General features: G+C 34.4%; 1 pseudogene; it reads right to left on the reverse strand.

Moving 5' to 3' along the window:
- Positions 1-3,114: 3,114 nt before the first annotated feature.
- Positions 3,115-4,532, reverse strand: LOC116872362 (annotated as a pseudogene).
- Between the last annotated feature and the right edge of the window lie 18,461 nt (positions 4,533-22,993).

The following is a 22,993-nucleotide window of genomic DNA, read 5'->3' on the forward strand; positions in this document are numbered from 1 at the left end:
AACCAGAAATTTTTAAAAAGCACATTAATATTCCTTTAACAATTTTCTATCCATTATTTAATTTAATGCTTAGAATAATTGCATGAAATAAATTTTATTTTAATTAGTGATATCCATTACAGCTTTGGAGACCTGAAAACAAAGATTTTTTTCCTGAATGTCATCCTTCCTGTCTGGTCTTATTTGCATAAGTCTCTCTTTACTTTGGCTACCACCACAGAGTGGTAACCAGAGGTTAGACTCTGGTAGGGACCCTAGGCTCCGTTTACAATATCTTTTTTTTTTTTTAAGATTTTATTTATTTCTTTATTTGACAGAGAGCTAGAGAGAGAGAGCACAAGTAGGCAGAGTGGCAGGCAGAGGGAGAGGGAGAAGCGGGCTCTCCACTGAGCAGCGAGTCTGATGTGGGGCTTGATCCCAGGACCGTGGGACATGACCTGAGCTGAAGGCAGCCGCTTAACCAACTGAGCCACCCAGGTGCCCCTCTGTTTACAATGTCTTAATTCTGATTCACAATACCAAAATGTTCCCAATTCTGGGCATATAGGGAAACCACATTTCTACATTGTTCCAAAGAGGGATATATAGTTTTATTCTCTGTTAAATGCAGTCCTGTTCAGGGAACTTACAGATACTTACTCATTTGGACTAAAAGTCAAATAAATGGAATATTTTTTTTAAAAAAAGTATAAACTAAAATGCAATGGAGGTTCGAAGAAGGAAGGAACCATAGTCAGTTGAATAAAGCAGGGGAACTTTTGATAGAGAAAATAATACTGAATTGGAACTTGAGTAAATAAAATACCAACAAGTAGAAACAATAGTAAGAGTTCACTAGGCAAAGGGGTATAGGATTCATAATGGTTCAGATGTTGGAAAAAAGGGAATGTATGGAACATAAATAATCAAGTTTGGCTGGAATAAAGGTCAATATAAAGGAACAGTACACATTAAGTCTGGAAAATATTTTAGAGTGACATTACTGGGAGGCTTGAAATCCAGTGTGAGGTCTTTCCATTTTAATAGCAACTGTAATTCTTTGCATGTTTTTCTGTTTAAGAATTGATATGATATTGCAATATAATTTTAGAAAATAATTAGTGAGATATTAACACTACAGCACCTCAATCAAGACTGCGGTAGGAAGAATTGAAGAAGACAGGAGTAGAAGCCACAGGAGTTGGAAAATAATTGGATATGAGAGATAAAGAACAAAACTGAACCAACATTAACTGGAGTTTTAAGCCAGAGGGACAGAACAGTGCCACAACTAGGAGGAATAGGGAAGTTGGAAACAGATGCAGATGTGGAAAGTAGAAGTTGGTTTTGCTCATGTTGCATATTAAATATAGGGCATCTGGGCCTGGGGCATCTACATCCTTTGGATAATGAATGATAAAGAAAGGGTGACAAGTATGTACTCCAAGTGTTTTCAGAATAGAAATATTCGTTGAAACCTGTGAACACAAATAGGATTCTACTGGTCCTAAAGGGAAGGTTCCACATATTTCTTAATCTTTTCTCCTCTGTCCCGGACTTCCCCCACCTAAAAAAATACCTTAAATTTTGAACTTCATCTTACCCATTTATATCATTTCTTTATGAGAGTTAAACTGGCAAGTTTCTTTCATACTGATGAATTGATAAGATATTGCCCACCCAATATCCTCTTTTCTTTCTTACCACAAAATTCTGTTTTACTTGTAGTGTTAATAGGCCAGCTTTAAGAAATTTAATAATAATAATTAAAAAAACGTTTCTCGCCTCCTTCTGTCATGCTATGTATTTTGGCCCATGATAGGAAGGCAAAAGTCCCAGAGAAACTTCCAAGGACTCAGGGCCATGTATTCCTTTTGTTCTGTGTTCTTTCCTTTCTTCATGCCTGAAACATTGATGTGATGGCTGGAGATCTGGCAGCCATCTGGAGACCATAAAAATGAGACTTAACACCAAAATCAAGGACAGGAAAGATGTTAAGGTGTTAATATCCCCTAATGACATTTGACCCTCTGCTCTAAGCCTAAAATCTCTAATCTGAATTTTCTGTACTCAAAATGTTACCATTTCATTTGGTCAAGACACTATTTTAGAGCTTCTTGTTGTTCCTAACTGAAGACCGTCTAATTAAATGAATTCAGTCTTTTTCCTGTGCCAATTTTCCATAATATGATTATGTGGATTTACTTAACATCACCATAATATACATGCCTATTTTAAGTACAAAATATGTCAATATCCCATGGTAAGATACATGATTGACGTGGACCTAACAGTATGCATTAAACTAGACATAGAGGGCTTTCTGATATTTTTTTTCCCCCAAAAAAGTGCTTTATGGATGACAGGGCTGATTATCACCTTTAAATGACTCCAGTTTCCTTCAGCAATCACCATGGTTAATGAGCAGGAACAAACATGTATTCATCTAAGTAAATATTCCACCAATCACAGATACCGACTGAGAAGGCATAACATCTTGATGTCCTTTGATTTCATATTTCTAGCATCCTTGCTCAGTGCAGTGTGAAATGCATGCAGATACACTAGGGAAGGGGAAAAAGCAATTTGACCAACTAGCAGTTTTCTTCCTTTGAGATAGGTGGCATATGGAAAGTTGTGACAAATTGGAGATCTGGAGACATGAAGAAATATATTAAAAACAGAAAACCTGATTACTTTAACTAATACATCATTTTTTAATGTTTTTATCTTCTGTGCACAGTAATCAGCAATGTTAAAACACATACACACACACACAAACACACACACATACTGCAACTACTCTATTAAAGTCCAAAAAGCAAAAAGGAAAAAGCAAAAAGCAAGTGCCAGTTTAAATATTAAAGACACTCTGAAACTCCCAAGCTGGTGGTTTTTCTTTTCTTTTCTTTCTTTTTTTTTTCTTCATTAAACTTTTGTTTTAATGGGCATCAAAATTTTGTGACAATTTTAAAAACTAATATCTTAAAGCTGCCCCCTCACACACAAAATGGTCCACAAGGCATTCTCCTTTCCTTCTGAAGGTTTTACGAGGCATTGCTCTCATTAACCAGTCTTTTACTATTAAATGGCCAATTGATGCAAACAGTCCTGAGACTATTCTTCCACCACCGATTAAAACTGGGGTGGCACGCAGTGGGGATAATATTCATTAGCCTTCTGAGCTTTCTGGACAGACATGGCGATGTTGCCAGCTCCAGCTGCCTTCTTGGTCACTGCTTTGATAACACCCACAGCAACTATCTGTCTCATGTCATGAAGAGCAAAACAGCCCAGAGGGGGATAGTTAGAGAAGTTCTCAACACATCCAGGCTTGCCAGGAACTATATCAGTGATGGCAGCATCACCAGATTTCAGGAACTTGGGACCATTTTCCATTTTTTTCCTCCCCAAAATGACAATCTATCTATTCCTTAGACTCAGCAAACTTGCAAGCAAGGGAGCTGTTTGACAATGCAGCACAGGTGCATATTCAGTACTGATCTGGCCTGGATGGTACAGGATAATCACCTGATCTTTGAAGCCAACTGCTTCCCTTGGTGGGTCATTTTTGCTGCCACCAGCCACACTGCCACGATGAACATCTTTGACAGATACATTCTTGAAGACCACATTGTGCCCAGGAAGAGCCTCACTCAAAGCTTAATGGTGCACTTCAACAGACTTTACTTCAGTTGTAACATTGACTGGAGCAAAGGAGATCACCATGGCAGGTTTAAGAACACCAGTCTCCACTCAGTCCACAGGGAGAGAACCTATACCACCAATTTTGAAGACATCCTGGAGGGGTCCACAAAAGGCCTTGTTAGTTAGACAAGTTGGTGGCAGAAATGCAATCCAGAGCTATAAGGAGTGTGATTTCATTGGCATTGCCATCATTACAGATGACTTTCCATTCCTTGAACCAAGATACGTTAGCACTTGGCTCCAGCATGTTGTCACCATTCCAACCAGAAATTGGCATGAATTCTAGCATGTCAGGGCAGTAGCCAACTTTCTTAACATAGGTGCTGAATTCTGTAATGATTTCCTTGTATCTGTTCTGGCTGTAGGGTGGCTCAGTGGAATTCATTTTATTGACACCAACAATTAGATGTTTTACATCCAGTGTGTAAACCAGAGGATTTGCTCATGGGTCTGCCCATTCTTGGAGCAGACCTGCTTCAAATTCACCAACACCAGCAGCAACAATCAGGATAGCACAGTCAGCCTAAGATGTGCTTATAATTATGTTTTTGATAAAGATTCTGTGACCTGGAATGACAGTGATGGTCCCATAGTACTTGCTGGTCTTGAATTTCCACAGGGAGATATCAATGGTGATACCATGCTCACATTCACTTTTCAGTTTATTCAAGACCCAGGCAAACTTGAAAGAGCTCTTCCCCGTCTCAGCATACTCTCTCAAGTGTTTCAGTAGTTCTTTTGTCAATCTCACCACATTTGTAGACTAGATGGCCAGTAATGGTAACCTTGCCTGAAACTACATGTCCAATGAGGACAATGTTGATATGAGTCTTGTCTTTTCCCATTTTGGTTTAGGTTTAGCAGAGGTTTTCACAACATCTGGTGGCAAACCTGTTGCAACAAAGCTCTTGTCTCTTATTTGATCAATGAAGAGGAAAGAAAATTGCCCACATTCACTAAAGTTTGCCTTATATTTTACATTTTTTTATATTGTAAAGTGAAAAGAAAGAATAGAGAACAATTTTAGATATCCAACTTGTATTCTAACTGTATTTGTCTTAACCATTAAGAAAAGTAGGGGAAAAAGAACACAACAAAGCAGTAATCTACTCTATTTTTTAACACTTCATAGTGCTCCTGGATAAAACAGTATATAACCGCATAAAAGGTTTGGTAAAATGCTTAATAAATACTAAGAAACTTTGATGACATATCCATGAGCTACACCCCTCTTCTTCATTTCACTAGAACCCAAATTTTATAAAGGTGTTCAAACTCTTTACCATAGGACTTAGGCAAGATCATCTCCTCCTTAACTCCAGTTACCAAACCCTAATGAGTTTAAACCTGTTATCAGGGCTCATTAATAACAGGTTTGTTTACTATTACTAAAATGACTAATTCACCAAAATTCATAGCCTTCTTTTTGTTACTTGAGTTGGAATATTTTCCAGTGTTCAGCCCTCTTTAACCCCAGCCTTCTTCAACCCCACAGAACTTGTTTAGCATACTTAAAATCATAAAGATGCTTAACATCAGCAAATGCAATCCCTAAGAACTTATACAGCATGACTTTTGATAATTTTGGTCAATTTCAGCATATTCCTAAACAGAAAATTATTGGGCTTTTATTACCTTTATATTAATAAATAAACCCCATTTAAAAATTTAGAATAGTAAGGAGATTGTTAGGAATCTGTGCAAGTTCTATAATTTGTAGAATCATTGTTCGGTAAGCATAAGTAAATCAACTTTATTCTAATGATGTTAGCTTAGTAAAGGTTTGAATGATCACAATTGGTTCGGCAAGCCTGTTGTCTAAATGACCAGCACAGCAGATGTTCTTTCTTTAGCTGAGCAATATTCATGGGGATGACTAGTAGATTCAGCATGAACCAAAGATACATACTGTCTGCTGGGAGTTGTTCCCAGTAACAAAGCTGTAGCATCTGCCTGCTGATTCCAAGAACAAATGAGTCAGTTATGGAAAGTAATTCACTGCTTTCAATGTACCTGTGAGTTTATTTGCATTCTGTTGTAATACAACCTCAGAGTGAGTTTGAAAACATACCACTAATAGCATACTGCTATTGGTACTGGTGAACAAGCCATCTTCATTGTTGGGACTCTTACTGAAAGATAATTACCAGAGACACAAGTATCTAGAAACTTAAATTACCAATCACCCTCTCTTGCAAAATATTCTGAATCAATATGACTTATGTGGAATGAGTCGCTTTGTTTTACCTCATGATGTTTTTGCTGAACTTGTTTTGGAAAAGAATATGCGAGTAAACCCAGAATGATTGGCAATACAGTACTTCACAAACTTAATGTTAAATATGCATGCATCATAATGTATTCATGTTTAAACTTATTATGATTCAGATTATATTTACACATTCATAATTTACATTTTTGCTTTTAATATACTATAAAAACAATATAATATAACTATATAGAATAGAATAGAATAGAATAGAATAGAATAGAATAGAAACATGAGAGAAGTTATCTGAAGGTTCAATACCATCAGCTTTTTGATTTGAGGAAGGACTTTTTTCCCCTGACAAAAGAGACAAGCTTGTTTTCAGTTGGCATGACTAACGCAGTGGACTTTCTGTGGAAGCACATTTTAATTAATGTGTAATTAAACTTTTTGCATCAGGATTTTTTTAAAAGGTTTTACTTATTTATTTGACAGAGATCACAATAGGCAGAGAGAGATGGAGAAGCAGGCTCTCTGCTGAGCAGAGAGTCCTGACGCGGGGCTCAATCCCAGGACCCTGGGATCGTGACCTGAGCTGAAGGCAGAGGCTTTAACCCACTGAGCCACCCAGGCACCCCTGCATCAGGATTTTTTATGTAAATACATATTTAACAACTTATCATGAAAATTAAGAGTCTAAAAAGACTTACTCTATAAACATAAAATTGTTCAAATTATTTAATTTATTTTTTTTAAGATTTTTATTTATTTATTTGACATACAGAGATCCCAAGTAGGCAGAGAGGCAGGCAGAGAGAGAGGAAGGGAAGCAGGCTCCCCGCTGAGCAGAGAGCCTGATGCGGGGCTCGATCCCAGGACCCTGGGATCATGACCTGAGCTGAACGCAGAGGCTTTAACCCACTGAACCACTCAGGTACTCCAAATTATTTAATTTATATTGACAATTTTGTTTAAGTTTTAGGGATAAAAATCCTCATGGGGTCGAAAGATTTCTAGTATCTAATCATTTCTGCCAGAAAAGTTCTCTAATAATTAGCATTTAAAAGGAATTATTTGAACTGGAAAGGTAAAACAAGAAATTTTAGGTTCTACCAAATGTGTTTATTTGCTTTATGTCTTATAACAGAGATGTATTTTGCTTTCTCTAGTGTTTGTTACATGCTTTTTGAGTAAAACGAGTGAGAGCACTTATGTATGTCCACTAGGAATATAGGCACTATTACATATTGCCAAATAGTGGCATAAAGAAAGCAAGCAAACAAACAAAATTCAAAGAAATAGTTCTTTCAGTGGTCAAAAAAAAAAAAAAAAAATCGCACTTAGTTTTGTTCCCAGTTTCTAGCTTAATGACATGGTAATATTCTTTCCATAGTTTTAATTCAGAAACTCTTTAATATTTAAAGCATTTTAAGTTAAACTATCTTTAGTTTATAGACAACTTAAAGATACCTTATGTTAAAATTTAATTACTCTACATGCCAGTCCTCTTATTATTGACAGGTTCATTTGCTAAACCGTTAAAATTCACAGACCAATTCATAATCAGAATGGACTATGGTTACCAGAAATAGGGATATTATGGACCAAAAATATTTTGTTGTTTAAAAAATAAAAAAAAAGTGGGGCGCCTGGGTGACTCAGTGCGTTAAAGCCTCTGGCTTCGGCTCAGGTCATGATCCCAGGGTCCTGGGATCGAGCCCCACATCAGGCTCTCTGCTCAGCGGGGAGCCTGCTTCCCTCCTCTCTCCCTGCCTGCCTCTCTGCCTACTTGTGATCTCCATATGTCAAATAAATAAATACAATCTTTAAAAAAAATAAAGAAAAATTTAAAAAAAAAGTGGGGGATGCCTGCGTGGCTCGGTCAGTTAAGCATCTGCCTTTGTCTCAGGTCATGATCCCGGAGTCCTGGGATCTAGCCCTACATCGGGCTCTCTGCTTAGAGGAAAGCTTGCTTCTCCTTCTCCTGCCTGCTGCTCTGCTTTCTTATATGTTCACTCTCTCTCTCTCTATCAAATAAACAAAATCTTTAAAAATAAAAATAAAATAATAAAATTAAAGAGTGGCCATGATAAACACATAGGGATCCTATTCACTGAGGAGGATAATATAATCACCAGAAATTCAAACTAAAATATATCAAAGATCTCAGTTTACCACAAACATTAGTGTAACTTGGATTACCAGTTCCTTGTGCTCTTTCCAATTACCCGCCTTGCCTCCCCCATCTTCACGTGGCTCCAGTAAACCTCTGTCCTCCTATCCAGAGCTTACTAATCCTCCAATGATCAGTGGCTTCACTTACCCATGAATCCTCGCTCACATGTTAGCCAATGCTGATCCGTTTGATTTGAATTCCTGTAGTGTATACAGTTTTTTATTCATTTTGAAAGCTACTTATTCTTGCTCTATCATCCCTTCAAAAAATATCAACTGAACATCTGTTATGAGTAGGAGATGATGGATATAAACATATAAAGAGAGGTTTTTAACAGTATGTGGTGTCTAATTTATTCATTTTTCATAACTAATATTTTATAGAATGCTAGCCATCAATTAGAAGTCAACATCCATTTCTAATGGTACCGATAGTTATTGTTCCTATTCTATGTCTAATACTACCTTAAGAATGTTATGTATGTTTTATTTTTCTACATGGACTACATTCAAAAGGGTGTAATCATTAGACAACTTTTTAAAGAAAATTTTTCTCACTATCCTGTAAACTGAATCTGAAGATTCATTGTTTCTACCAAGCCATTAGATGAATAATTAAGCTGGACTAATAGTATTCTCAACCACTGCTCAAAAATAAACATTCCTCTAGGCATTTTAAGCCCAAGCTGTCCATTTTTATAGTTTCATTGTAAAATTCCAGTGTAAAATAAAATACTCATTCCAATGTAAAATAAAAATAGTTTTCTTATCTCATTTAGAACTTCTTTCCTCCTCCAGCTAGCTATTGCTTCAAGCTTAGGGATGAGGACTGACAGAGTGGTTGTAACCAGTTTGTGATTTCTGTCTTACCTTTATTTCCTCTCTCCCCACCATTTCTGAGCTACTCTACCCTTCCAGGATTTGAGCCAAGAAAACAGTCATTATTGGAAACGAGGTATTTTGTTGTTGTTGTTTGTTTTGGAGAGGTTGTTTGCTTGTTAGTTCTTTGTATTTTTGGGATTGGGTATCAGGGTATAGAAAGCAGTTAGAGCTGGATCTTTCTTCCAGGAAATTTCAAGGTGTGTTTTGTTTTGTTTTGTTTTGTTTTTTATTTATTTGACACAGAGAGAGAGATCACAAGTAGGCAGAGAGGCAGGCAGAGAGAGAGAGAGGAGAAAAAGCAGGATCCCTGCAGGGCAGAGAGCCCGATACAGGGCTCAATTCCAGGACCCTGGGATCATGACCTGAGCCGAAAGCAGAGGCTTTAACCCACTGAGCCACCCAGGCGCCCCTCAAGGTGTTTTTTTGTTTGTTTGTTTGTTTGATTTTTTGTTTTTGTTTTTTTTTTCCTCCCTCTGCTCAGAACCTCTTATTGACATTACCTTGAGTCTTGATTCTGTGTGGCTACTGCTCACAATTATCTCCCCATCAAATGTGTGGCCCTTGCCTCACCCACACTGATTCTTTCTGCACAGCACACTCACCGCATCCCCAAAGAATACTTCCCCCCATTTCAGTCTCTTGATTCTCATATAATTTTAATGTGAATGATGGAGTAGGTAAGATTCCCTAATTAGTTTTAAACATCCCCCAACAATCCAACATCAGTCCATTCATTTAATCAGATATTTATTGAGTTCCCATGTACTGTTCTGAGCAGTGGAAAATCATTTATAAATAGGCAGACATCAATCAGTTCTCATAGAGCTCAAATTTTATTGGGAGAGGCAAACAATAAATATGACTTTTTAAGAAGAACAATACATACTATATATGATCATTAAATTCTAGGTGTTAACTGGCTAGGTTGCTCAGTTGTTTGGTCAAATATTAGCTTTGGTTTTGCTGGGAAGTGTTTTGTGGCTGTGACTAACATCCACAATCAGTTGACTTGAAGGACATTACATAGGGCTTTGTCAATCAGTTGATTGCCTAGAGATGGTGATAGAGAAACGCTGCCTGAATTTCCAGATTTATGACTTGCCCTTTACTTTTTAGACTCAAGATTGCAGCATCAACTCCTGTCTGAGTTTTCAGCCCATCAGCCTCCTCTGTTGATTTCAGACTTACTATCCCTCACAGTCATGTGAGGCAATTTATTAAAATAAATCTTATAATATGTATTTAGAAGATATATAGAAATTATATATATATCTATATATATCCTATTGATTCTCTTTATGTGGAGTGCCCTAACAAATGTACTATGTTAATAGTTTGTTAAGTGCTTAGTAGAAAAATAAAACTGAAGGGAATATGAAATTTAAATGTATGTGTGTAAAAGTTTATGGATAAATTTTAGGTATGGGCATCTAGAGAAGGCCTCATTGGGAAGAAGAGTTGAGATAAAAAAAGTTGAGTTGAGATAAAGAAAGAGAGCCAGTCTTGAGACTACATGGGAGAGGGGGAAGCATTTCAGATTATGAAGGACATTTGCAAAAGGCCCAGAGCTAAGTCCATATCTAGTTTGTTCAAGGAACAATGGAGAAGCCTGTCAGTGAATGGAGTGAAAGTGATAGATGGTTTTGAGCAAAGAAGTGGTCTGACTTTGATTGCTATATTGAGTGTAGACAGAGAAGGGCAATGGAAGGCAAAGGAGGGAGTAGAGAGACCGGTTAGAAGGCTGTTGCATTAATCTAGATGAGAAGTGCTGGTGATGGTGGAACAGGATGGTGTCTTATGAAGTGGAAAGAAGTGATCACATTCTGGAAATATACTAAAAGTAGAGTAAACATAATAGACTTTAGACAAGATGTGGGTTATAACAGAAATAGAGCAATCAGCAACTTTTTGAAAATAAGCAACTGGAAAAAGAGTTGTCATTAGTTGAAATGAAAGAGATCCAGAAGGGGATGAAGGATTAAGGAGATAATGGCTGTACTAAAGAGCTTAGTCCTGTATATGCATGAGCTATCCAAGTCTGGAGAGCAGCAACAGATGATCTAATAACAAAGTTTTGGTCCTGGCCTCTGTGTTCCATCAAGATAGTAATAGCAAATGTTCTAATATCTGGTTATAAGGATATTCATTGGTTTGATTCTTATGAAAAATCATGAGGCCAATAATATTTCCCCAAATTCACATATTAGGAAATGGAGACTATAACATTTTATGTTTATTTAATATTTTGCTCAAATAACATACTAAATCACTGATTAACAAACTCTCAGTATGCATTGATTACATACATAGTTTAGACCATGGTGTTAATTAGGCAAGACATCCCATTTAGAAAGTTCTGGATATTGAGTGAAATTTACCCTCTAGTTTCTCTCTGTTCTCAGGTACAGGTTCTCTGTTCTCAGGTATTTTTTTTTTTTTTTATCTCAACTGGAGATCTGTCTTTAATTTTAGAAGGTTTCAATGTTCATATACACCAAATACTGAAGTAGATGTTTCTCTGAATTCTAGCCACAGATATATCATTTTTTATCTCAACTAGATGTTCTGATTATTTATGCACTGTCCTGGACAAATATCTGGGAGAAGCATCTCTGTGTTTCCACTTCTTCCAGTGTTTCATGTCCTGTCTTAGCTTTTGCTATGCCAACTAGTTGCCAGAATCTGAGAAAATGACATTAAATACTAATTACTTGCACAAGTCATATAGGGTCTGTGAGTGAGTTGAATTAGCTGGATTATGTCTGGCTGGACTGAGCTAAATGAAGCTCTCCTTCTATCCTGGGATCAAAAGTCACTAGTATGTAAGGGGAATATCAATATAGCTGAGACCCCCAGCAAGATTGGGAGCTACATCAGGAATACCCAATGCATGCAGGCTAGAAACTGAAGCCAAATTCAATTTAATCTCAAATGCTAGGGTGATCTGAGTTCATATAAAAACACTTATCATTTTTATTCAGGGTTGTACTGGTGGGTCCTAGCCAGTGTAATAAAGCGTTAAAAGGAAATAAAATATGTAAAGATTAGAAAAAAAGGGAAAAAAGAAACAAGTTTTATATACATAAAATTTTAACACAGAAATTTCTAAGACATCTTCAATCTACCTACAAGTAAAAGATACTTTTTGTTAAAATATAAGAACACTTTATCATATATTTTTCTTGTGTATTTTTTAAAATGTGGCCAAACTTAAAAAAAAGTAAGTTGATTATGATGATGCATTATTTTATTCAATAATTTATCTGCATAATTAGTGAAATCATTTGGCAAATAACAAAAAGAAGTGGAACATAAAAGGACATGAAAATCATAAAACACATTAAATTACAAAATTATGAAATAATTTAAGACATATTAAATCAGTTAAAGGTAGCTAATTAAGAACTATGTTAACTTCTATTCACAGATGGAAAATATCCATATTTCAGATATTGATATGTCACTATCAGTATGACTACAAAAGTTAATGAGAAATTTATTCTATTATTAAATAGAAATATTGTTAGTTAAAAATATTGTGGCATGACAAAGTGTTACTAAAATTCACCATTGCATTTCTTTTTTAAATAGGATTTATTATAGGCATAATATATTTTAAACCAAATTTTTATTAAAATATAATTGGTACTTAACATTATATTACCTTTAGGCAGTATATATATATATATATATATATATATATATACACACACACATATATATATATATAACACAAAATGATTGTCATAATTAGCTTAGTTAGCATCCATCACCACAAATAGCTACAATATTTTTTTCTTGTGATGAGAACTTTTAAGATCTATTCTCTTAGTAACTTTCAAATATAAAATACAGTATTGTTAACTATAGGTACCATGCTGTACATTATATCACCAAGACTTATTTAACTGGGAGTTTATATTTCCCCCACCTCCCTCTCCCCAACTCTGGTGAACATGGTTCTTTGTATCTACAAGTTAGGTTTTGGTTTTGTTTTGTTTTCTTTTCTTTTAGATTCCACATATAAGTAAGGTCATGCAGTGTATTTTTTTCTGTCTGACTTTAATTTCACTTAGCTTAATATCCTCAAGAGCCATGTATATTGAATATAGTAAGGTTTCTTTTATTTTTTCCCCTTCCTTTCTTCCTCCCTTCCTTTTATCCTTTTTTTGCTGAATAATATCCTATCATATGTATACACCGTATGTTCTTTATCCATTAATCTGTCAATGGACACTCAGGTTTGTTTCCATGTCTTGGTTATTGTAAGTAGTGCCGCAGTGAGCATAGTGTTGCAGATGTATTTTCCCTATTTCCTTTGGATTAATACCTAGAAGTGAAATTGCTGGATCATATGGTAGTTCTATTTATTTATTTATTTTTGTGAGAAACATCCATACTGTTTTTCACAGCAGCTGTTATCAATTTACATTCCCACCAACAGTGCACAAGGGTTCCCTTTTCTCTATATCTTTAGCAATACTTGCTATTTTTTGTATTTTTGGTAATAGCCATCATAACAGGTGTGAGCTAGTGTCGCATTCTGTTTTAGAGATTTTTGACATTTTTCTGATGATTAGTGATTTTGAGTATCTATGAATGTACCTGTGGGTCATCTGGAAGTCATCTTTGGAAAAACGACTATTCAGATCCTCTTCCCATTTTTTAATCAGATCTTTAAATCAGATTAATATTTAATCAAATTGTTTATTAGAGTTGTGTTAGATATATGGTTTGCAAATACTTCTTCCAAACTGTAGTCTGCTTCTTCATTTTATTAATGGTTTCTTCACTGAAGAAGCACTTTAGGTTGATGTAGTTATGGTGTATTTCTTAAAAAAAAAATAAAGATGGGTGGACTTAGAGGATATTATACCATGTGAAATAAGTAAGATAGAGAAAGACAAATAACTTATGATTTCACTTATATGTGGAATCTAAAAAATAAAACAAATGAGCTAATAAATAATAACAACAAACCATAAAGACCAGACTAGTGGTTGCCTGGGAGACAGGGGTAGGATAGGTAAAATAGGATTAAGAGATACAAACTTCCAGTTATAAAATAAATAAGTCATGAGGATGTAATGTACAGCATAAGGAATATAGTCAAATATATTGTAATAACTTTGTATAGTGACAGAAGGTAACTATACTTATGGTGAGCATTCCGTAATGTATATAATTATGGAAACAGTGTGTAGTAAACCTTAAACTATTATTATATGTCAATTTCAATTAAAAAGAAAGAATTTAAATGTTTCTGGTATTAAACATTAAGTTGACATTAAATACATGTCAATTATGTTATGGGTTTAAAAGGAATTCTATTGCTGTGAGAACACTTAAGACAGATCCATTCTCTTAAATTTTTAATTGTATGATACCTTATTATTGAAATTGGTATTTTTAAACAATTAATCATTTTCTTTAATCATTTATAATAGATGCATTAACAATGTACATAATTAAATTTCCAGTTGTTATTCATTAACTACAGTCAACACTAAAGTGTCCCTGAACCTTGTAGACATCTTTTTTAGCACATCCCTTCATGTTGGTTTGTAAAATTATATATTTCTCTATATTTTGTTATACTATATCAAGCACTGTAGTTTTCTTTCTATTATATATTATTCTATAATTTGGGATTTTTAAAATCTCAATGTTAAACTATCCTCTGAGTTACTGATTTTTGCACTATGGGTCAAAGCAAATATACTTGATGCAATAACTAGCTTCTTCAGATGTTTTTAATGAGGAAATGTGTTGATTGAATTGCAAACTACAATTCTCAGAATTATCAATAAGGTTTATATCTTTGCCCTGAAAGCGTGGGAGTCACTGTGATTTCCTACATGTTATATATTGAGGGCAATAGTTCAATTTTACATGGAAGGATAGAAAAATCAAAGATTGTCATATTTCTCTGATTCCTTACCTGCCTCAAGCTAGATGGAGTATTAGTTACATATGTTTGATATCCCAGAGGCCAAACAACCTTCTAAATATTAGTTTGGAAAACAAACAAATAAATAACAACAACAAAAAGAAAGTGCTAACCAATTTCTTGGCAAGTTTCAAGTGCATGTACTAAATTCTGCAAATCATATAAACCATAAAGACTATCCTACTAGAATAGTAGCAAAATCATTGCTATGGTTTGTAGTAAGTTCAGCTGGTGATTGACTGATTCAATTTTATCAAAAACAATAACTGGTGGTCAATACGGCTCTTCCTCTGTACAATTGATCATGTGGCTGAGTGATACAGTTATGTCTATGAAGAATTAGGTATTATCTTCCCTTCCTTATTTGTAAATAGTGAAATCTGTAACCTATATAATTAGAAATTATACCTAGGAGATTCTGAACACCTCTAGGAAAATGTGAAGCATAATAAATAAGTCTAGCTTTAATTACTAACACCTAAACTATCTGACATAATTAAATATTTTATTTACCTTTAACTTGCAAAGATAAGAGCAAATCCAGGGAGAAAAAAGGAGATCTCCCAATTACTCCAATTATTTAGTATTATCTCAATTTTAAATGATTAACTTGGTATATTCAGCAACTTAGGATGATATTTAATCAATGTCAAAATCAAGTTATATAAATACTTCTATTTAGAAAAATAATGCCATACAAGGAAAATTAGAATTGTCATTTCCCTAAATATTTAAAATATATCTGAATTATGACAGAATGCATTCAGTTCTTTGTTTCCTTGTTTTATTTAAACTCAAGTTAGTTAACATAGAGTGTACTATTAATTTTAGGGTAGAATCTAGAGATTCATCAGTTGCCTATAACACCCAGTGCTCATTACATCATGTGCTCTGCTTAATCTCCATTCCCAGTTACCCCATCCCCCCAACCATCTCCCCTCCAGCCACCCTGTTTGTTTTCTATAGTTAAGAGTCTCTTACGGTTTATCCTAGAATGCACTCAATTCTGACATTTAAAGCTGGATTCAGGCATCTAACACTGGCATGTTTAGGTATATTTTCTACAACCAAGTTACCACCCCAGGTTGTGGACCCCATAATTAAATAAATACATTTAAATCTGGGCTCTGAGAACAATGATGCAGTCAGTCTTCAACAGGATTATTCATCACTGTGGCCCTCAGTCACTTCATTTGAAAATGCATCTAAACTATCATACTCGTAAAGTTTTTGTGAGAGTCAATGAGATAGTCTAAGTAAAGTATTTAAAATAATGTGTGGACTTAATATTCATCTGTTCCAATAAAGTTTATGTCCATCTGTCTTGAAAGGTGGTGGCAGTATTGACAGATCCCCTTTCAAGCAGTTTCTGGACAGTGCACACGTGATTTTTTTTTTAAGATTTTTTTATTTATTCCACAGTGACAGAGAGAAAGAGAATAGGGGGAGGAGCAGAGGAAGAGACTCTTAAGCAGACTCCCTGTGGGGCTTGATCTCACAACCCAGGAGATCATGGACTAAGCTGAAATCACACCAATTGGAAGCTTAACTGACTGAGCCACCCAGGTGCCCCAACACACAGGATTCATGTTAAGTGCAATTCTGTACCTGTGGTCTTGTATTCACTGCCATTCTTCCTTTACTCATCTTCAAGTTTCTTTTTGTGTTCTCCCTTTCATAGGATTTATTATAACTGGGTCCTTCCTTAAATCTGTCTTTTATTTTGGTAATTTGATAATTGACAGAGAGCCGAAAGACCTTAAAGTCCTCTTTCAGTTAAAGATACTTTTGTTTCTAATGTCCCCTTCAGCTTCCTGCAAAATCTTGCCTCCAAATATCTTATAAAAAGAAAAAGATAAGGTTTTATCTGATTTTAAAATAGGATATATTATCTTAAAAAGCAAACTTAAACTTGGCAGATAGCAAATTGCTATCTATAGAGATATTTTCTTTTAACCAAGTCTTTGGCAAAGCTGTTACTACTTTCTTTTTTGTTTATAATTCCTGACACAGATTATGAAGCATGAATTTTATTAGTGAACCACCAAAATTTCTCTACCTTTCTTAAAACCTCAATAAACAATGTTTTATAAGTTTTTAGATTAGAAAAGAGAAAATAGTAGTAATAACATACACCTTGACTAAGATAATTTGCTTTCCTCAGTTTATATTGTGTTAGTTATAACTCACACTTATATGGCATAGAAAGAAGAGATTTTTTTTTCCCTTGACACAGAAACATTAAAAGCATCTACAGTTGATCATTAGTTAACCTTAGAGAACTAACCAGTTTCAAATCTGGTTCTTTGTCCTATAAACTCAGAAACTAAATATGATTTCAGATAAAATAAATCTACATCGAGAGCAGAAACATTTGCTGAGAGTATGACAGTGACAAATTTTTATTCATTTCAAATAAAAAAGAAGACAAATTACATGCAGCAATGTATATTCTAATGTTAGCATAAAAGATAGCATTTTTCTCCAAGCACAAGTAGCCAAGTGATTGCAGCAGGATCTTTAAAAAAACTGTGTGACCAGAACAACAATAAAAAATATTCAGGGGGCACCTGGGTGGCTCAGTGGGTTAAAGCCTCTGCCTTCAGCTCAGGTCATGATCTCAGGGTCATGGGATCGAGCCCCACATCGGGCTCTCTGCTCAGTGGGGAGCCTGCTTCCCTCCCTCTCTCTCTCTCTGCCTGCCTCTCTGCCTACTTGTGATCTCTCTCTCTGTCAAATAAATAAATAAAATCTTTAAAAAATATATTCAGTGTTTAATTGTATCAAGATTTGACAGTTTGATGTATATCTCTCAGCCTAAAGTAGCTCATTGTCAATAAGAACAGAATATTTCAGTTCCTGTAGTTAAGAAGTCATTTTCCTAGGGACACTTAGATGGCTTAGTCAGTCAAGCTAAGCATATGACTCTGTATTGGTTCAGGTCATAAGCTCAGTGCTGAGCAATACAGGCCCCTGTTGGGCTCTGCTCTCAACGCAGAGTCTGCTTGGGTTTCTCTCTCTCCCTCTCCTTCTGTCCCTCCTCTCTCTCTTTCTCTCTCTAAAAAGAAATTACTTCTCCTAGTGTATTAGCCATAGTTTTAAATATTGTATTAGTCATCCTTAGCTGCAATAATGCATGTGAATCTTTTCTTTCCTTTTTTTTTTGTCTAAATTACCAAATTTCTAATAGATTATTCTTCTTTCACATCTTTTTTTTTTCTTTTCTTTTTTTTTTTTTTATGTTAGTCTATCCAACCTTCTAGGCATGGTGACCATTTTAATTCCTTGATGGGGTTTCATTTACTCTGATGGAATTTGTATCATTTAAACATATTCCCCTCAAGTTAGTTCTTAGTTGGTTAATGCCTCAGAATAGATCCTAAGAAATAGTATATAAAACATGATTCAGATGTTATACTTAGAAAATAAATAGATATGCCTATACTAAGTGAAGACAAAGTTAAAGTCAGCCAAAAATAGTTTTAAAAAAATAGAATGTACTTTCCTGAGATAATAAAATTAGGTGAAAGGTGAAGAAAAAACAAAACACAAGTCAGACATAATAATTTTTATTATAAGCAACCTAGTAGATCCTAGTGTCCATGGCCTTGGATTTGATGAATAACATTGTGTTCTAATAAAGTGTGCCCTCTGTGCAGTTAATCATGAAGATATTACCATTTGCTCTCCTCCCAATTTCTCTAAGCAATGATTCTGAAATTATTCTGGGATAGTTAACCCACAACCTTTGACCTTGATAAAGTTTTCCTGTATCATATTAAATTATCATTGGTATTAAATTACTATCACCATACATTATTATATTAATTTTCATTACATTATGAGCAAGTAGAAACTACAACTCAGTAAGTTTGTATAGTATATTTTAACATGATCTGACACTTGGAATGCACAAATCCTCTTCTATGTTTCCTGTTTTAACTTCAGTCCTGTATTTCTAAATGCGTGATGATAATCTTCATTGGATGGCCAAGCAACACTTCAAACTCACAGTCAAAGTAATTCTGTCACTATTTCTTTTAGTTTTCTTCTATTTTGTTCTTGTATCTGTTTTGCATCCTCATTTTCCCAGCAACTATGATGGATTAAACAGTGCATTATCTGGAACATGTAGCACAACTTCCTTTCCTTTCAGTTCTGCCAAATGCTACAATCAGAAGTACGGTATCTTTTGTGCTGGTTATTTAACCCCTTGACACTTAGGTGCTAATGTGCGAATGAAGGAACTTGGATCTTGCTGCCAAGGGGTTAAAATTGGGAACCTCAGTCACTCCTAAATCATAGTTAAAAAAAAAAAAAAAAAAAACACAAAAACCTAATAATGTTGTCATTGTTGCTTTATGATTCCATAGCAGCAGTCACTGAATTGGAAACAAAGGTTGCAACATGACAAAAATTGTGTAGTATTTACCAGCACCATTCAGTAATACAGCCTTAATCATACCTCTTTGAACTATTTCATAACTTGTCAAGAAAAGCAGTTTGGGGCAAGGGCATGTGATGTGCACCTAGTATTAAAATTGCTTTGTCTTAAAATTGAGCGTGAGGATATTAAAAAAAAATACATTGTGAAGAAGACTGCTTACCTCAGAGTGAAGATACAACAGCTGAAAAGCACTAGCTTGATATTTAAAAATCAAATTACCAAACCCTCCAACTTTGAAGCTGAAGAAGGTAAACCTCTCCATTATTGCTCTGCATTACAACTTGTGGAATCTCTCGAAAGCATAGACTGTCTAGTTCCTATTTACCAGACTGTTCTACGGATGGAGTGCTTCAGATGCAGGAGGGAAGCTCTTTACCTGTTTTATTTCCCTGATTTAAGTGACAATTCTCCTTTGTTCTCTTAGGCTGCAGTGGAATAACTTTAACAGGGTTTTGGCATTTCCTTTCCTTTATAAAACATGTTCAGTAAACTGCACCAGTTGACTACAGTTTGGTAAATTGTTATGTTAATAATCATGACATCTGCAATGTTTTATAAAAAATATATATATATTAGATATAAAACTAAATTTTTAGATATAAAACTAAAATAATAAAATTATATTTTAGATATAAAATTAAAATTGTTTTCCAGAACTCAGCAGAAAGAGATAAAAAGAAAAGAACAGATATCACAAGACATACATATAAATGATAGATTAAATATTTTTAACATACTATAGTATTAAAAATGAGTGAAAGAGAAGAAAACAATACTCTAAGTGATAACAACATAAATTTATATCAAATTTATAAAAGAAACAAAGTTAAAGGAAAAATAAATCCCCAAGCAAGATAAGTGAAATTAAATCCACACCTACAAATCTCACAGGGAGACTGAGAATAAAAGATAAGTTTACAATGTTTTGACATCTATTCTTTAATTGATTCCAAAAAACATATGAAATTTGAGACACCAAGTAGGTAACCACACTAAATTAAAGAGACATCAAACAGGTAGCTCTTTGCATTGATGCTCTGATAGAAGGTTACATATTCTTAACCTGCCTTGTGGAAAATTGTATTTGCTGGAAAGTTGAAAATGAAAAGAGGGTAATTCCTCTACAAGGCACAACACTCACTATCAATTAACAACTAGTTTCTAACAATAAGTAGAAGAAAAATTTATGATAAAGTATCATTAATAACACCCAGAAAGAAAACTGAGAAGTCCAGCATATATTCTAGATTTAAGAAAGGGAAAATGCAGTTTTAAAATTAAAATTAAAAATTAAAATTATAAAGCTCATCAAAATGATATTCTGAAAATATAATTCTGAATAAGGAAATAAGGAAGAAAAGAATTATTTCAAGGTATCATATCTAACATAAAGCTCTGGAACAAATACATATTTAAAAGTTAATGAAGATAGACAAAGATAGTGTAATTAATGAAAAACAATATCATAAACTCTTCAGAATACCATAACAGGATGGAAACCCAGATAAAAATACTACTTGCAAAAATGCAAAGGATAAGAAGAGATTTCCTTGGCTTTCGGGGTGGGGGGGGAGAAAGAAGAGCAATGCAATCTGAGGTCTGCTGCTTAGAATAGATGGAAGAATGTTAATGAAATATAGAGTGAGAAAGTCCTCAAAACTATTTCATGTCCTTCTCTTCTGTTTCTGTCCATTATATTAACTTAAAAAGTGATATATCAGAATTGATAAGAAAAAAAACATTCAAGGGCATTTGATGAAAATTTTAAAAGCAAACTTAGTTTCTAAGTCCATCTAACACAAATAGCTCAGACCACTTGCTCCTTGGTGCACTGAAAGATCCTGTAGATGATATTAAGCTAATGTCATCTGTATGGTCGGAATTATGTGATACTATAGAGGTGGTTCAGTTGGAAAACAATAAACTGAATTTACTCTCAAAAGAAGACGATCTGTGAGCATTTAGAAATGAAAATCACATTCTAAGTGTCTAATAATGAGACATTTTTGGAATAACCATGGATTGCTTTTAACAAGAAATAGTTGTACTATGCTCTCTACAGATTATTTTCACCTGGAAAGTTGAATTGGTTTAAAGGTAATGGGAGCAATTGAAGCCATAAAATTTTGGAAGTAATGGAGGGGATGGAAGAGGATTAGCTAGAAAGAGGAAATATTTAAAAGACTATGATAAGTGGAAAAATGAATTAGAAATATTTGACACAATTCTATCAAGAAAGAAAATAAGTACAATAATTCCAGGTTAGTGGAGTCTAGTGATCTGCCTTTCAGGGTAGAACAAAATAGTCTTGAAAAGAATTAGAGCTGAGGTTGTATTGGGGATGTTTAGAGGATGCAAGACATATTGAAATGTTAGAACTTGTGATCTTTTGGATCTAGTCCACATATGATGTTAACAGAAGGATGGATCGTGTGCTAATGGCTACAATTATTGTATTAACATATGCAAAATGGCAAGAAGACAGTAAGATCAGCTTATTTTAGCTACTATTTTCATCTTCAGTGTCATTATAAAATGCTTTACTCAGTTATGAACTCACTTAGCGAGACCTAATAGTTTAGATCATTAAAAACTGGGCAGATTCCTAGGAAATATACTCTAGAGAAGAGTTGTGCATGCCAAATTGATGTCCCAGTTGACTCAATAGTTCTTACCTGACTGTAATTTCTTAAGAACTCTAAGGTAATACTTAGGACAATTATACCATATAGTAAATTATTCTATGTATCTATCATAGGGATTATGTTGCCAAATGCAGTACATTTTCTTGTATTTTAACTCTAAATCTCCATAATTAACATCTTATACTTTATAGCAGATATATCTCATTTATTTTCTAATTCACAGTATTTAACAGCAAGATAATTACCTCATCTTTCTATAAAAGAACTCAGGACACATTTCCTTAGAAAGGTTTTCTTTTAATGAGTGGATAAATCTATTTAATAGCAAGTATATTTTTTAATATCAAGAGAAAATTCTGGTCACTTAACATGCCAAACATGTGGATGATTTTATTATCCTGACCTCTTGTCTCACTCCAAACACAAAGTTATAAAAAACAAAATATTGAAAGGGAGAATATAAAGGAAACATGGTAAGTTCAGGATAAACATAAAACAGCATGTAGATATATAGGTATGATGGGTTCTGAGTCAGAAAGGAAGCAGAAGAGGGTTTACTTCTTTGGAGTAACAGGGTTTTATAGTATCTTTAAAAAGATAGGAACATGCTACTGGGTCCTTGGAATCAGAAACTCAGAAACTGAGATAATACTTTTTCTCTTTCTCTCTCATCCTGTCCTTCAAAGAGGTTTGAAAAAAGAGAGAAGAAAAAATCTGATAGACTTTGTCCTGGAGGACATGATTAGGTAAACTTATAACCTAATGGTAGGATGGGGTATCTAGGGCATAGGCATTAGAAGGAGATAGATAAATTTATATACCTAATGAGATGCAATAGAACAGGCCAAAGAACACAAACAGCTATAGTCCATCTTGCCTACTCGATATAGAATATAACAATATCAACAAAGGAAAGGAACTCTGAACAACTATATAATTGTAATTAGAATGGTTAGATAAAGAGATAGATAAAGATTAGATAAAGGAATGGAAAGAGA

The sequence above is a fragment of the Lontra canadensis genome, unplaced genomic scaffold, assembly GCF_010015895.1.
Source record: "Lontra canadensis isolate GAN:19392208 unplaced genomic scaffold, GSC_riverotter_1.0 scaffold29, whole genome shotgun sequence".
NCBI classification, from domain to species: domain Eukaryota; kingdom Metazoa; phylum Chordata; class Mammalia; order Carnivora; family Mustelidae; genus Lontra; species Lontra canadensis.